We start from the raw sequence: 16029 nt of genomic DNA, 5'->3' as shown, positions 1-16029 counted from the left end.
ACAAGTGTTTGGAGTATTCACATATTCAGTTGATTGTGGCAGGTGACTTTAATATGATATCACATGCAGAGATCGATAGGTAAACACAGGGTGGCCGGTCTTTCACTGCGGCAGCGAAAACGATTCATGACGGTTTGGCAGACTGTGAGTTATTGGATTTCTGGAGAACCCTACAACCCAGAGAAAGGGGTTACTTCTATTCTTTGGTCCATGATATGAGAGCGGGTGTAGACTGCATAATGGTGGGACAAGATCTAGTCCACAACACGTCGGTGCTTTATAGGAAAATTGGCCCGAATGTAGCAAAATGCCTATATCAATTGTGGCAGGAAGCGTAGAAGATGGGGTCTCAACCCCCCACGATGCGCAAAGGTGTTATATCCCTGCTATTGAAACCTGGCAAAGACTAGACGGAATGTACCAATATCCTTAATTAATTTGGACACTAAGATATTATCAAAAAAATGTTTGCGGGCAGGTTGCTTCCATTACTTCCTTCCTTCCTTCCCTCATACATAGGGGCCAGTCTGGCTTCATTCCAAGGCACTCAATGGAGCTTTATTTGCATAGGCTGTTTGCTGTGTTGGCTCAGATTGACCTCTTGGTGCAGGCGATTGGAAAGTTTTTAGATATGGAAAATGCGTTTGACTTGGTTGCTTGGGATTACCTATTTCCTGTTTTGTCTAAAGTGGGGCTCCTGCCGTATTATTTGCAGTGTGTGAAAACTGCTGTATTCTGGGGAAATGGTACAGATTTCGGAATGCGTTAGGTGCCTTTTGTGTTGGGGCAAGGGACGCGACAAGTGTGCCCGTGTCTCCCCATCCTGTTTGGGCTTGCTATGGGACCACTTGCGGTTTATTTGAGAATGCTACATGGGCATCAGGGACTGGCATTAGGTGGGATCAGGGAACTCATCTCCCTGTATGCGGATGATGTTTTCCTATATACTAGGGATCCTGGATGAGATTAACAGCCAATTCCACGAGAGGTTGAGGCGTTCGGTGAAGTATCCGGTTTGAGGGTGAACTGGACTAAATCTATGTTGATCCCCTTGAATGAGGCCACTCGGAAGTCTCCTGGGGGGGGGGGGTTCCGGTGGGAACAGGGAAGTGCCAAATATTTGGGGAACACGGTCAGTAGAAGTCAGCAGCAATAACTGAAGGATAATTATGGGGCTTATCTGGAGGTGTTGCGGGGTAAGGTTGAGTGGTGGGCTTCACTTTCAATTTTTCTTAAGGGTGGAGTCGCTGTGATTAAGATGGCAATTCTTCCTAAACTGTCGTACCTGTTAATGACCCGGTATGGCCAGGCACTCAGTCATTGCTCATTCGATTGGTCTGTGGTCCCAAATCCCCTTGAATCCGATGGGAGGCTCTTACTAGTTTGTGGGGGCAGGCGGGCTGAATGTGTTGGATATGGAATTGTATTATTTTACGGCAGAGGTCTTGTTTGCCTCTTATTGGATTGTGGGCTCACAGGGCGATAAGTGCCGTTTGATCATTCATGTGGCATGCATGGCCCATACATGGAGGCGGCTATGCTTGACTCTTAAGGTGGAGACTCCATACACCCCAGATCTGTTGGTCTGAGATACTCAGTGTATCGTCCCGGGATGTGATGGTAGGCTCAAGAGGGAATGGGTGAGGCTTGGGATCTCCCATATGTTGGATCTTTATGTGAAGTTTGGTTTGTGTCATGGCAGCAAGTAGGAGCAAGTGGAGGCCATGCTTGGGGGTGCTCCCTGGTCGAGCAAAGTGGGATGGAGATATTGGGGAGGACATAGAGGAAAGGTAGACATGGGACATGTGCATGTATACCAAGAGGGTGGTGCTGTGTTCTAGATTCAAACTTATTTAATTTAAAACTTTGATCAAGCCTATTTATACCCGACGAGTCAGATGGTAGTTACCCCATGTGCAAAGTGGAAACACTGGGTTTATTTATGTGCTATGGGGCTGCCCTTCTCTGGCATCTTTCTGGTGGCAAGTGACTGAAATAACAAGGCATATGGTGGGCTGTGATGTCTATCTGTTTGTTTGGGTGGCTCCCCAGGATTCTCAATGGGCGTAGGAAGCTTTTGTCCATGTGCATGATCCTGGCTAAACAGTGCATTCTATTACTTTGGTCTAGCCACACCACTCCATCCATGGATAAGTAGCTGCCAGGTATGGCGTGGTGCTGTGATGTTGAATATGACTATGGGTCTCATTACAAGTATGCTTTTAAGAAATGTGATTTTCCAGCATGCTGGTGCCACCGTATCTGTCAACCCTTGATGCCGCAAACTCAGTCTGATTCCGTGTTGGCATGCACACACATTCCAGCCTTCCGGAAATGGTGCCACCGACATGCCGGAAATACCAACAAATCCCTCCTAAAACAACAACACAACACCATTGTCCCCGGTGCCGGGGACTCCGAATCCGGGAACACCGTCCTGAGCCACTGGCATTGGTAACAACGGTCAGAGAGACCTATGCCCTGCGCAGCTTATCAAGGATGCTGCCCGAGACCTATCTCCACTCATTACCAAACTCATTAATGCTTCCTTCTCTACTGGCATCATTCCAACTAACCTTAAACAATCGTGGGTACTCCCACTCTTAAAAAACCCCACCCTCGACCCATCCACACCAACCAACTATAGACCCATTAATACTGTGCCTTTCCTTCTAAAAATCTAGGATAAGGTAGCGTATTCTCAAATAAAAAAAAAACACTTGGAACAACAACACTTGTCAGGAGCCAGACAATCAGGTTTCCGTCCCCAGCACGGCACGAAAACTGCCCTCATCTATCTTAAGACCCAAATCGATGAGCTCAAAGATGGTGGTAAATCAGCACTACTCCTCCTCCTAGATCTCTCAGCTGCTTTCGATCTAGTCGACCACACTATTCTCTGCAACCATCTAAACACAGCAGCAACCTTCTCTGATGACGCTGTTACCTGGATTAGATCCTTCTTAAATGGCAGGACAATGAGGGTCTTCTCGCCGCTAGCAGCTGCAGACCCCATACCCATCACCCGCGGTGTGCCCAAAAGGTCATGCGTCTCGCCCACACTCTACAATATTTTCACTAAGCCCCTTTTCGATGATCTGGATCATCTCGGTATCACCTACACTAACTATGCAGATGATACCCAGATCCTCCTCCCGCTTTCAGGGGATTATGAAAAGGATTTGGCCTTGGTGAACAGAGTGTATATCATCATCCAGGCATGGATGGTCACACATGGTCTATGCCTGAATGATGATAAAACTAAACTCATCATCCTGGGCACCCCGTCCAACTTAAAAAAAACTAGGTTCCAACTACTCCTCATTCATAATCGATGGCAACATTATAAAACTAGAACGTGAGGTAAAAACACTTGGCTTTTACCTCAACTCAAACCTTTCATTCACTAAACAGGTCAACTCCCTAGCATCTTCCACAGCCTACACGTGCAAAATGATACGCACTGGAAAGCCATTCCTCTCTGATAGCAGCTGCATTACTCTGGCCAGAGCCCTCATCCTGTTGTGCCTGGACTACTGTAATGCCCTTTACCTAGGATCGTCTAAAGCCACCATCAAAAGAATCCAAACTTTTCAAAATAATGCTCTTAGAGCGGCTTTAGGCATATCCAGAAGAGACCACATTTCATGGATCTGTCGACAGAACAATTGGCTCCCAACCTACGACAAAGTCCTCCTAAAAACTCTGTCGCTTACCCACAAATCTCTCAACAATGCCGCACCTATTTACCTGGCGGAGAGATTCCACAAACAGACTTCCATGAGACCAGTAAGACTTGCCAACAGAGATCGACTCTCCGTACCAAGTTTCAAACGCTCCTCAATTGGAGGTAACAGCTTCCTGGTGAAAGCGGCCAAACTATGGAATTCTCTGCCTCCCAGTCTAAGAACAGAACAATCCTACCACAAGTTTAGATCTAACACCATCATATGGCTGAAATCCAACAACCAGTATTAATAACCACCACTTAGGACACAGTTAGAACTGATCGGCCACCGCCATGGTACTCCCCATATGACTTGATATCTTCACTTCTACGACAGTATCTTTGTAATTATCCTCCTCACCAGATTTTATTTTGTATGTAATTCCCTCTGGGAACTGCCTGCACATTCTCCTGCTGCATACTATGCCTGTAAATAAGCCCATTCTGTATATACACCCTTGTAACTTCTACCTGTATGTAATCTGTATACATTTCTGTGTAACTAAGCTTTGCATATATTTGTAACTGTTGCACCCTGTTACCCCAGGGTATGGTGCGCATTATAAATAATAAAACAAACAAACAAACAGACAAACAAATGCCATGACCATAAATACAGTGTTCGCCAGAACAGGAATTCGTCCAGCAGCCATTACTAAAACACAATCCATTGCCATTCTGAAAGCACAGGTGACATACCCCACTCCTGACCACAGAAACTCCACCCCTTAACATGGCACCAAGAGTCTGAGACCCGCTGGCGCAAACCACGCTTCAGTGAGGCAGAGCTTAACATGTTGTCTGACACCAGAGTCCTGCATGCTGATGAGCTATTTGCTAATGACCAGCGCAGGCAGGCCCAGCTGCGGAAGAAGACTATCTGGGAGGAGGTTGCCCAGAAAGTCTCAGCAGTTGGCACAACCCCCCGCACTGTGCGGGATTGCCATAAGAGGTAGGACGACCTACGCTTGAGGGTGCGCAACCTCCTCTCGGCTCAGCACAGACAGGGCATGACCACAGGTGGTGGGAGCGCGTCCCCAATCCACTTGCTTCCCTGGGCGGAGACGTGCAACAGTGTGCTGCACCTCGAGGCAATAGAAGGGGGCAATACTGCGGAAGCCAGAGCCAGGACACCTGAAGAGGCTGGTCAGTACATGTAACCCCAATGTAACATCAACCTCCCTTTCCACCCTGCGCCCACTACTGCAGCAACATATGACATAAATGTCAAGTGCATCGTGCACAACACCAATAAAGCCCTGCCTGCCGCCCCAGGCTCCAAGAGACCTGCAACCTGGGTGCACACTCCAACATACACCCTCCCCCAAAATATCACTCATACCACTAATACACCTAGCACACAGCACAGGCACCCTGTACTGCCAACAGAACATGCTTCTGCGGCCACTCAGATACACATCCATCTACCACAGCTAAATCTATGTGTTCCCACTGTGCTTCCCCTGGCACTAAGTCACATCAGTGCTAAGCCCCTTCACCACACACAAATGACCAGCGTCACACACAAAGGAAACATGTGACTCCCTCGTCCCAGCCAGCCCAACCCATGAGTAGAAATTGCCACCCATCCCTGTAAGTGCTACAGGCAGCAAGCACATGGCCACCACATCCATGGCACACCCCTCCCCAACCCAACATCACACAGTGTCTAGGCCACACCCCTAAAACCCTACCCAGCAATTGTCAGTACACCACACAGTAACTCCGGCACACCACCCTACCATGTAGGACATCACACATCTACCCGCACAGTACGCATTACACAAACATGTGTGCACCATGCCATGTCACCCGCCATGTCCCTGGCACAGCACAGGTAAAAACAAGATAATGCATGAATCTCTGCCTGATCAATCCACACTATTGACTGACAACCTGCCTTTCTGACTCCCTGAGGCACATCATCTTACAATGAAGAGGCCTATCCAAGCATCTCAAGGGGCTCCAGCAGTCGACCCTGCCGGATCCAACGGACCACCACCACCACCACCTCCACCCAGGACTCCACAGCCTCAACAGGCACAACTTCCACTGTGACCCCAGCTGCACCCATCCAGCCACCACCGGTCCCACCGGCTCAACCCATTCAGCCACCACCAGCCCCACAGGCTCAACCCATTCACCCACCACCAGTCCCACAGGCTCAAATCATTCAGCCACCACCGGTCCCACAAGCTGAATCCATTCAGCCACCTACGGTCCCACCGGCTCAACCCATTCAGCCATCTCCGGTCCCTGTGGCTCAACCCATTCAGCCACCTCCGGTCCCACAAGCTGCACCCACCCCAGCAGGCCCAGCTGCAGCAGTGCCATCACTATCACTGCAACCACAAGCATGTGCACATGCATGCATTGTAGAGGACATAGCTGACAATGGTGCAGTGGACACGGGGGAGACCACTGACCACAGCACTGATGAGCCCTTGCTATTTAGCCCCATGGGCCCAATTAGCCCACAATGCCCACCCTCCAGGAGGCGCAGCTGTTGCACGAGAGCGTCCAGACTAGTGGGCAACATAATGCCTGTGCCCTTGGCCGGTGTACACGAGCAATAGTACAGATGTCCATGAGGGCACCGGAGGGGAACAGCATATTGTCATCTATTGTCGAGACAATGGGCATGTTCCTCCAGGCCTTCCTAGACCGACGGCCCATGGCACTCCCCCATGCATCATCCACCAGCACAATGCCTGCTAGTTTGGTGCAGAGCAGCCCAAGGCGGCATTCAAAGCTTCTGGACAACTCGGCACACAGCCCACGCCTGACCCGAAAAAAGGACAAAAATAGTCCAAGGACACAAATGTGCCCTGCCTGTGACTTGAGCAAGTCATCCTTCCAGAACATGACAAGAGTTGCGTAGAGACAGTTGGGCAGGGGGAGTAGGGAGGGATAGTGGGGAGGATGGGAGGAGAGGGATAGTTGGGGAGGGTGAGTGGGGAGGGATAGTTGGGGAGGGATAAATGGGGAGGTGGAGTGGTGAGGGATAGTTGGTGAGGGATAGTATTGCCAGTTATTTTGTTTGACATTTGTAAATATTATCATTGCACAAATTACAGTTGGTGTTGACTAGAAATCATGACTGGACATTGCTTATTCAGTGAAAGTGAGTGATTTATTTACTGTGCAGTGCCCAATGTGCTAGCTGGCTTGTGCCACGTTTGTGTATGAAGTGTTCAGAAATAGTGGTGAATAAGTTCCTCTCGTGCAACACGGCCCTCCATGCCATCACAGCGATGTGCAATTGGCAGTTCATCATCACTCTCATCCTCCTGCGCCTCTCGTGGGGGCATGTCCATGTTGGGGGGCAGTGGATTGTTGCGCCTGATACACATGCTGTGCAACATGGCACAGGCAAGGTCTATCTTTCCCACCTTCGCAGGGCTGTACATAAGTGCGCCCACCGATCTGCTCAGGCAGCAGAACCTTGCCTTTAACAGACCGTATGTCTGTTCTATTGTACAACGAATATGGATATGTGCACGGTTGTATCCCTGCTTGTGTGGTTGCCTCACAGGGTCGTCAGCCATGGCATCAGGTGATATCCGGCATCACCTGCAAGAGACCAACAGAAAGTGTGGAATGTTATACTTGTGGCTATATCATGTTGGTACAGTCTGTATAGTGTTCACTAAACAATGCAAACTAACACATTGTAATTGCTGGTGAAGTAGCATATGCCCTATTTTGGATAGTTTAAATGTGCATTGTCAGTGTAATGGAATGTCCATGCATTGTATGCACCATTTTGAGTAGGATCAGGGTGATGTCAGGGATATATGTCTGCAGTCGTCAATGTAATGACAAGTGGCAAATGAAATTGTGTGTAAGTGTGTGGGTGCCATCACCAGGTGGCATTGTTTAGCGGCCAGGAAAACAGTCTTCGGCCTGACAGGGCCGGCGGGACCGATATGGCAGCCCCTGCCGGGTGCCGCAGACCTAGTAGGCATGGTTCACACGGCTAAGGACGTTAATCTTCGTTGATATGTGCTTCTGAATTTATTTGAAATCGTTAATGCCTGAAGGCATTCTGCGGTACATGACGTGCTGAATGGGAGTGGTTGAACAGCTTCACTGATCGCTGCAAAATGATGGATGTTGACATATTCACAGAGAGATACATTATGAGGAATTTGATGGATGGAGAAGGTGAGGACAGTCTAATGATTGACATGAAGCAAATACGCCTTGTCAATATGCGTGGTGGGTGTGTGGTGTGCAGTCGCTTTGACATGGCCCATTCACAGGCAACATGACCTCTGACCCTTTCACTGCGAACACACACAACTGAGACTGGTGTGTGTTATTGTTGTGTTCAAATGCAATATTCCTATCATGGGTATGTGTCACAATCATAGGTATGTGTGGGTAATAATTTCAACTTCAGGTCACATGCATATGTGTATGTGCACTTCAAACAGGCAGGAGACCTGGATACTTGCTGTGCGGGACACCATTGGTATGTACGTGGGTTTTTCGGATACATAAGTATTATCAGTCTGCATCAGGTGGTGTGGGTTTTGCTGATTGTGTTCATGCTGGATTTTGGGACATTGGTCTGATGCATTCTGGTACATGCAGTGCTTTGCATGTTTCTGTACGGATTTGATGTTGGTATGCATGCACATGATCAGTTTGGTCAATTGAGACACACCTGTCAAGGCCTTGTGTTCAGGCATGGTATTATTGTGTTGCACAATGAATTGCACACATCCACTGCTGATATGTGTTGTACATACCCCCATCGAACAGTGCACATGCTCTGGTAGTTACACTCATCCAACAGCCAGGTATGCTGTGGTGTTTTCTCTCCCCCCCCAATCAACAGTCCACATGCTCTGGTAGTTACACTCACCCAACAGCCAGGTACGTTTTCTCCACTGTAACGTGCCATGTACCCTGGCAGCGTGGGGTTCTGCAGCACCATGGAGTCGTTGGTTGACCCGGGGAATCTGTCACAGTAGTGGGTGATGAAGTGGCGGGCATCACACACCATCTGCACATTCAGTGCATGGTAGAGTTTTCTGTTCCGGTACACTGCCACTACGGCATGCCTGGCTACCAGCTCCACTTGCGTGCAGTCCAACGCGCCTATCACATTGGGCATTCCTGAAAGGACATGAAAGACAATTTTAGTGGCATTGACCTGCTCAACTGTCCTGGGTAAGCTTATGTGATCTCCAACATGACGCAGGAGTGCATCGATGACCTGAAACAGAACACACAAGAAACAGGGTTGAGATAGCCCATGCAGTTCACCCACAGTGTGTTGATAGGTGCCCGTGGCTAGGAAATGTAGCACAGACAGTACCTTAGGCAAGGGGGGATGGCTGTACAGATCTGTATGAGGCTGACCAGGTCATCATGGATCAGGTTCACTATGGAAGGGATGGTCTCCCTGTCTTGCCGGTACAGGGTGTGGATCTGGCTTTGGCTCAGGTTGAAGGGTGTTGCCCTTATGCGTGTTATTGGTGGCTGCCTGCACACTGCAACCTGATGGCCATTGTTATTTTGCTGGGCCATGATGGCCATCATTCTCCTCAAGCACCTCCGCCACATCCTCTGCCTCCTTGCCTCCTCAAGTAGTAGGCCTGCATGCAGGTCCTCCAGCTCCAGTACTGCTACTGCTAACGTGGTGGTGTGGGAAGGGGTATGGGGTATGGCAGTGGTCCTTTTGTGCTTTTGCTGTGCTCAATGGGGTCACCTGGGCTGAATTTGGGCACCTGTGAGCTGTTTCTGCACACCTGACTGCAGTTAACACCTGGTCCGCAATGCCAGTGTTTCCAGCGCGATGTTCACGGTGCAACCGGCATTCCATGCCAGTGTTTCCGTGTGCATGGAGCTCGGAATGTGCACTTACTAATGCCATGCCGGTGTCTCAGGCACGGCCGACGCTTCTTGCCACATATTCCGATCACAGTGTTGCCAGATACGGTAGGTCACTTGCAGTGATGGTGTTTGTGGCATCACGACTCAAAGTATGCTGGACCGGAAAAAGGTGCTGGTACGGTGCGACTGGCACCGATATTTCCAGACCGGCATACTTGGAATGAGGCCCTAGGTCAAGTTGTTACCCAGTACTGCTAGAACTATTGATATGTGGGTCTCAGTGAGCGTGTTTTTGTCAGCAAGGGCAATGGAACAGGCTGTTATAGGGGGGAGCGAGGGAGAGTCTTTCCGGGAATAACTTGGTGTTCTGGGTGCTCCCTGGATGGAACCCTGGTGGTCCGAGATGTAAGGAACCGGTTAAGATTTCATGGTTGTCTGTTGTGCTGTTTCCTGTATGTTAGCATGGGTGTTGCTGTTGTTCAATGTTGGTTGCGGTTGGTGCCTGGCTGGTGAGTGGTGAGTGGGCCTGGATCTCCAATGCAAGGGAGGTGATGGGTGCTGTGGAAATATCTGGGTATGGCTCTGGGTGTAACTGGGTAATGTATGCTGTTTCCTTCCTCCCAGGTGTGTGGTGCTCCTCGAAGTTGGCTGTAGTGTGAACCTGTTAATAAATAAAATAAAACATGTATGTACTTGTATGTTGCATACAACTTATTCCAATACATATAGTGGATAAATATCCTGCGTTCCTTCGTAAATCTGCCTCAAATTTAATTTGATTACTTAGATGGTCGTGTTGGCATTTGTATGCTGCTCCCGATTGTTTGATGAAAAAATCAATTGATACTACGTCAGGACAGTTGTTTGCTATGTTGGAATATTTGTTGATTATTGCAATTAATATGTTGTCATTTTATGAATAAGTACTTGAATTATTTAGTTTGAGACACTTACATGTCAATATTTAATTATAATACAAGGTCAATAAACACGTGCTTAAATGTACTCCTATGATTTGGCATATTAGAACATATATAACATGAAGGAAGTGAGGCAGACAAGTGACAGTCTGCAGTATTCCCGTGCTGTGCTGCCTGAGCTGTTGGTCTTGTTTCCGTTGCTGTGGACTTGGTGGGGGTGGGGGGGACTCTGCCTTCTAACTGAAGCTTTCTACTTAATCACTTCTTCCCACGAAGCGGACCACGAAGTGAGGCAGACAAGTGACAGTCTGCAGTAGTCCTGTGCAGTGCTGCCTGAGCTGTTGGTCTTTTTTCTGTTGGTGTGGACTTGTTGGGGGTTCTGCTTCCTTACTGAAGCTTTCTACTTAATCACTTCTTCCCGCGTAGCGGGCCGCGAATTGAGGCAGACAGGTTACAGTCTGCAGTCCACAGTCTGCCGGAGGCGAGCGGCATCGGCATCAGCGCAAACATTGCCAATTCTCTTCCTGACTTGTTCTGCTTTAGAAGTACATCGAAAGCACAACTGTGAGCCTTATAAGCGTATTCATGGGATATGCAAAGAGAGTTTCTTGCTGAGCCCTTGTTGTCCTTGTATCTATTGTGGCTGCTGATACGGCGCAGCCAGGGGGAAAGATTGATTTGGATACATCTGCCTTCACCATCAAAAGAATTTGCCAACAAAAGAGAGATAAAGGGGTCAATCGATTGGTGCTCCCGACCATGCAACATCAAATATCTTCTCTGAGAGTAATAGTCTCTGAAGACATTACTTTTGTTGAGTCTCTCAAATGCCCTAATGCAAATGTCTCCTAAATCCACTTTAGGGTTACTGACTCGATCCTGCTGATTCGTAATTACAGAAACCAACTGTTCAAACTTGGCATCGAACTGGACATTAACTCTGAGACCCCTGACCCTGCTCTTCCAATCTCAGGGACTAAAACCTCTCTCAATAATCTCTTACCAAAGCAGAAGTCGGATGGTTGGGTGGAAGGAGAGGCGCACATTGATGAAATAAAATACTGCGATGGTTAGCAGTAGCACTTCCAGCAATAACCACTAAGGACCAATGAAGGATTTCTATTTCTTCCTGGAATACAAGGCGGTTTACCCACTTGGTGGGGACTGGAGCCTCAGTGAAATGTTTAGCACACAACCGTATCTTTATGCTGCAGCAGCGTTGGCTGCGGGACCCTTATTTTGTTGATGGCTTTGAAATTAGCCCGGTTTTTGCCAAAAACGGGACACATGGGCGCCCGTATGGCGGCCTCTTGATTGGGGTTAGACACCCTCTGTAATTGCTCAGAATTATCCCGATTGACTGCATGGATTATGTTTTGGTGGCAGAAGTAGCAGTCACATTTCGGGATATTCAATCCTCCTTGTTGGTTGTCTGTCTCTATGACCCTCCAGCGGGATCACAGACGGATGACATCCAGAAAGCCTTAGCTAATGTATTTGCTGGATGGACATGGGAAAATAGGGGTGGTACCATCCTTATTGGGGGGGATTTCAACGCTTGATGTAGATGCCCCCAAAGCATTAATACCTGTGGTAATGATGCCGGCATTTCCAGAATGGCCTCTCCCAAGCAAATCGTACAGGGTGATAAATGGCTGCCTTTCTTGACTGTCAGGAATCTGGTTATGTTTAATGGCCGCCTAAAGGGTGACATCCCGGGTCTGGCCATGTGGAGGGTGGATAGTAAGCAAGCCACACTTGGTTTTTTCTTTGCCAATCCAGCCTTTATACAGCATACCCTTCAAATGAGGGCACAGCCCAATGAGAGAAGTAGTCATGCCATCTTAACCTTAGAGGTTGAAATGAATGCATCTGTAGATATTCACCCACGGTCTGGGAAGCTGCGGCCCAACCATGCTGGCAACAGTGTGAGCTGGTCGGAGAGAAACATTGGGCTTGTTAATAGTTTCTTCCGTTCGGTCCCTGTTGATTTGACAAACATGACGGTGGGCGAAATCGAGGGATGGTTTTCAACTACTATACTAGCAGCTTTGAAGGTTAGCTCACCACGTGCAGTACTCCAGTCTGATAAATGCCACCATTACGCAAACCGCTCTGAGATCGGAAAAGGGAAATGAGACAGGAAATTCATCAGGTAAAAGTAAGATCTCTGTCTCAAGTGCCTCGGAGCAAATCAACACAATTAAAAATCATTATCGATGCTGAGTCAAATGGTGGCGTTAGTGCTTAAAACAGGAAACATGGCGAAAGATGGCTGGTGTGCTCTGCTCGGGGGATACTAGGAAGATATGGCAGGCACAGCGAGCGGCTGAAGGCAGTTTGGGCAAAGAAGTTGTTAACCCTGTGAGAAAAGCTCAATGGATTGACTATGTTGAGACGTCCCCACTGGAACCCAGCCACGTCGAGACAGGAAACTTGCAAAATGGACGCATTAGGATTCATCTGGAATCTATTCCCTAAAAATTAAGAAACTTACATCACCTAAAGCTCCGGGCTCTGATGGGTTGGCTGCAGTGGTGCTAAAAAATGCACCTGAGCATTGGGCGCCAATGTTGGAGACTCTGTTTGGGAAGGTGATGTGGGAAGGTAGTATTCCTGCCTCATAACTGTCGGCGATATATTAATTCCAGTATATAAGAAAGGCGACCGGATGCTTCTGGGTAATTATTGTCTTCTGGCCATGCTAGACGTACCCTGAAAGCTGTTTGCCTCCTTTATACTGGATCGCCTTCAGGCATGGTCAGATTCCAACAAGATCTTGGATCGCTTTCAGATGGGGTTCTGCCCGGGCTCCTCTACAATTCACATTCTGAGAGCCAAGGATTTGTTTATTGAGGGTACAAGGACAAGCACTGGCCTGTATGCGCTCTTTGTGGACTTTATGTCCGCTTTTGATCTGGTTCCCAGGGAGAGGCTTTGGACTAAACATGCAGCTAAGGGTTGTCCACCAGTATTATTAAACTTTGTAAAACTGCTTCATGCCGATAATACTGTGCAGGTCAGGCTGGACAATGAGGGGACACTGTCACGGCCTATGGCCAACTCTAGAGGGGTCAAATAGGGGTGTAGATTGGCCCCTTTTTGTTTAACAGGTACCTAGCAGATTTACCAGAATACCTATAGATGTTGGATACTTGTCTGCCTAGGATCGGCCCTGTGCATGTTAAATATTTGGCTTATGTGGACGATTTGATCCTTAACGATGTGACCTTCGCTGGCATGAGAAAGCTTGTCGTGGGACTATGGAGTTATGCCACGGAAAATGTGCTAGTTATTAATAGGCAAAAAAACCCAGGTAATGCTATTCACCCAAAAAAAAGAGTGGCTCGGCCTGCACTGTTGATTAATGGGACTAGAATTGACCATACTGAAAGCTATAGGTATTTGGGGGTAGAGCTGGAGAGCAAAAGGAATTACCCCACGTGTGTAGCTGCTAGAGAAAGGAAAGCAATGCAATTAACTGTGTTGATTGCTGCTTTCAATAAGAATTCTGCAGGGTACAGCCTTAAAGGTATTCTGAAGCTGTACAAACAATGTTACTTCCCGGCCGTCTTGTACGGCCTAGATTCTCTTACCTTAGTGGATACGTCTTGGGTTGCTAGAACAGGGGCCCGCTTCTGACATCGAACATTGGGACTACCTGCCTGTGTCCCGATGGAGGTCATCCGCCTGGAACTGGGCTACTCCATGGCTACTATGCTCTTGTTGAAACGTGGCCTATTATATCTGAAGGCCTTAACAAACCCTAAGTGTGCTCTCCTAAGGTTGTTGGGTACGGACATGGAAAATAGAGAGAATTCTGGGTTTGTTAAGTCCATCTTAAATCTTTTCAGTTGAATTAACTGGTCGCCTGACTGGGAACTGTGCTACTGCGAGCTCCGGAAGGAGTTCAGGATAAAAACGCTGGACTTGGACAGGCTAAAAGACCATTTACATCTTCAGTCTCAATTCAAATGATTTCACATCTCGTGTGTTGTATACCCCAGGGAGAGCGCAGCACGACCTTAAGCTTTGTCCATCAAGAAACCTTTGTAGGTTCATATTGCTCCTCCATATAAACAGATTGCCAGTACTAGCGAATACTGGGGCAGCCAAGAATTTGAAGCGCGCTGAAAGATTGTGCCGCGCCTGTAAAAATCATAGCTGCCCAGAAACTGGAAAGCACATTCTAACTGAGTGTCTTCTATGACACCAGCAATTATGTTGGGTGATTGTGTTCACAACCTGACTTCGATCAGCAAGAGCGCCTTTTGGCTCCGGTGCTTGAACACAGGTAATAAGAGCTTACAGTTGGCCCTCTATGGAGTCTAGTTATTGTTTGGGCAGCAGCTGTTTGAAAGGTTCATAGTCCTCACAGAGTCCCGTAGAATTGTCTGCCATTTGGGGTGGAAGGGGGAAAAATGTTGAAAATTGGGACATTTCAGAAGATGTAACTGGGGTAATTAGGGGAAATGAAATTGAAATGATTGAAACTGAGTTTGGAAAGGGCCATAGGCATGGCCGAACCTGCCTACGTCCCTCGGAACCACTGGCTGATCAAAGCTAATGTAGGAGGATCGAGATTCCTGTTTGGAATCATTATTGTTAGATGCTTAGAATTGTTAGATATTCTAATGTCATTCCTACCATGAAACTATTCTTTTTGTTTCACTTTGTTTTTATTAAGCATTTTAATACATACAAAGGAAATCAGGGAAAGCTTGGTGCCAAGCATGAAGAACATGACATAACAATGCTAAACCTTTTTTTTTTTCCCAAACACATGGCGGGGACAGGAAACCTTAAAGAAGACAAAGCAGATGGAGGGCAAGACAATTCGGTACAACTGACGTGTTGGGGTCGGCATTTGGAGCCAGGGTACGCAGTGAGATCCAGCTGTAAAAAGGAAAGCAGCAAGGCACCAACAGCAAGAGGGGGTCAGAGTCTCAGGGAGTTACATTTCTCACTCAAGAGAACTGTGGACCAGTCTAACAAAAAGGAGTCCATTTTGTTGTTAGTTATTGCTGACAATTTTTCATAAGTAAAAATGCCCACAACTTAGTGAGCCACTCAGCTTTGGAGGGCGTAGTAGGATCCTTCCACTTCTGGGCGAGAGCCAGTCTACTGGCTCTCAACATTGCCTCGACCACTCTTGGAAAGGTGCCCACCTCGGACTCTGGGGTCGGTGTGCCTAAGAGGACCTCCAGTGGGTGCAGGGACGGGGCAGTGCCCACGATTTCTTTAATCCAACTCAGCAGCTCGGACCAGTAAATCTGGACCAACGAACACTACCACCACATGTTATACCAGGTTCCCGGTTGCGCACATTCCCTTGGACAAAGAGGGGATGTGTCCCCGAACATTTTAGAGAGTCTATCTGGGGGGAGATGCCAGGAGTGCAACATCTTGAAATTGTAATCCATAGCCGAAGTGTACAGGGACCCCGAAAAAAGAGTTCCAGAAATTGCCCCCCATGTTGCCTCCTCGAGAACCATCCCCATCCTATCCTCCCAAATGCGTCTGAAGGACTGTGTA

The sequence above is a fragment of the Ambystoma mexicanum genome, chromosome 1p (assembly GCF_040938575.1).
Source record: "Ambystoma mexicanum isolate Mex_15411 chromosome 1p, UKY_AmexF1_1, whole genome shotgun sequence".
NCBI classification, from domain to species: domain Eukaryota; kingdom Metazoa; phylum Chordata; class Amphibia; order Caudata; family Ambystomatidae; genus Ambystoma; species Ambystoma mexicanum.
Note: the sequence above shows the minus strand (reverse complement) of the source record.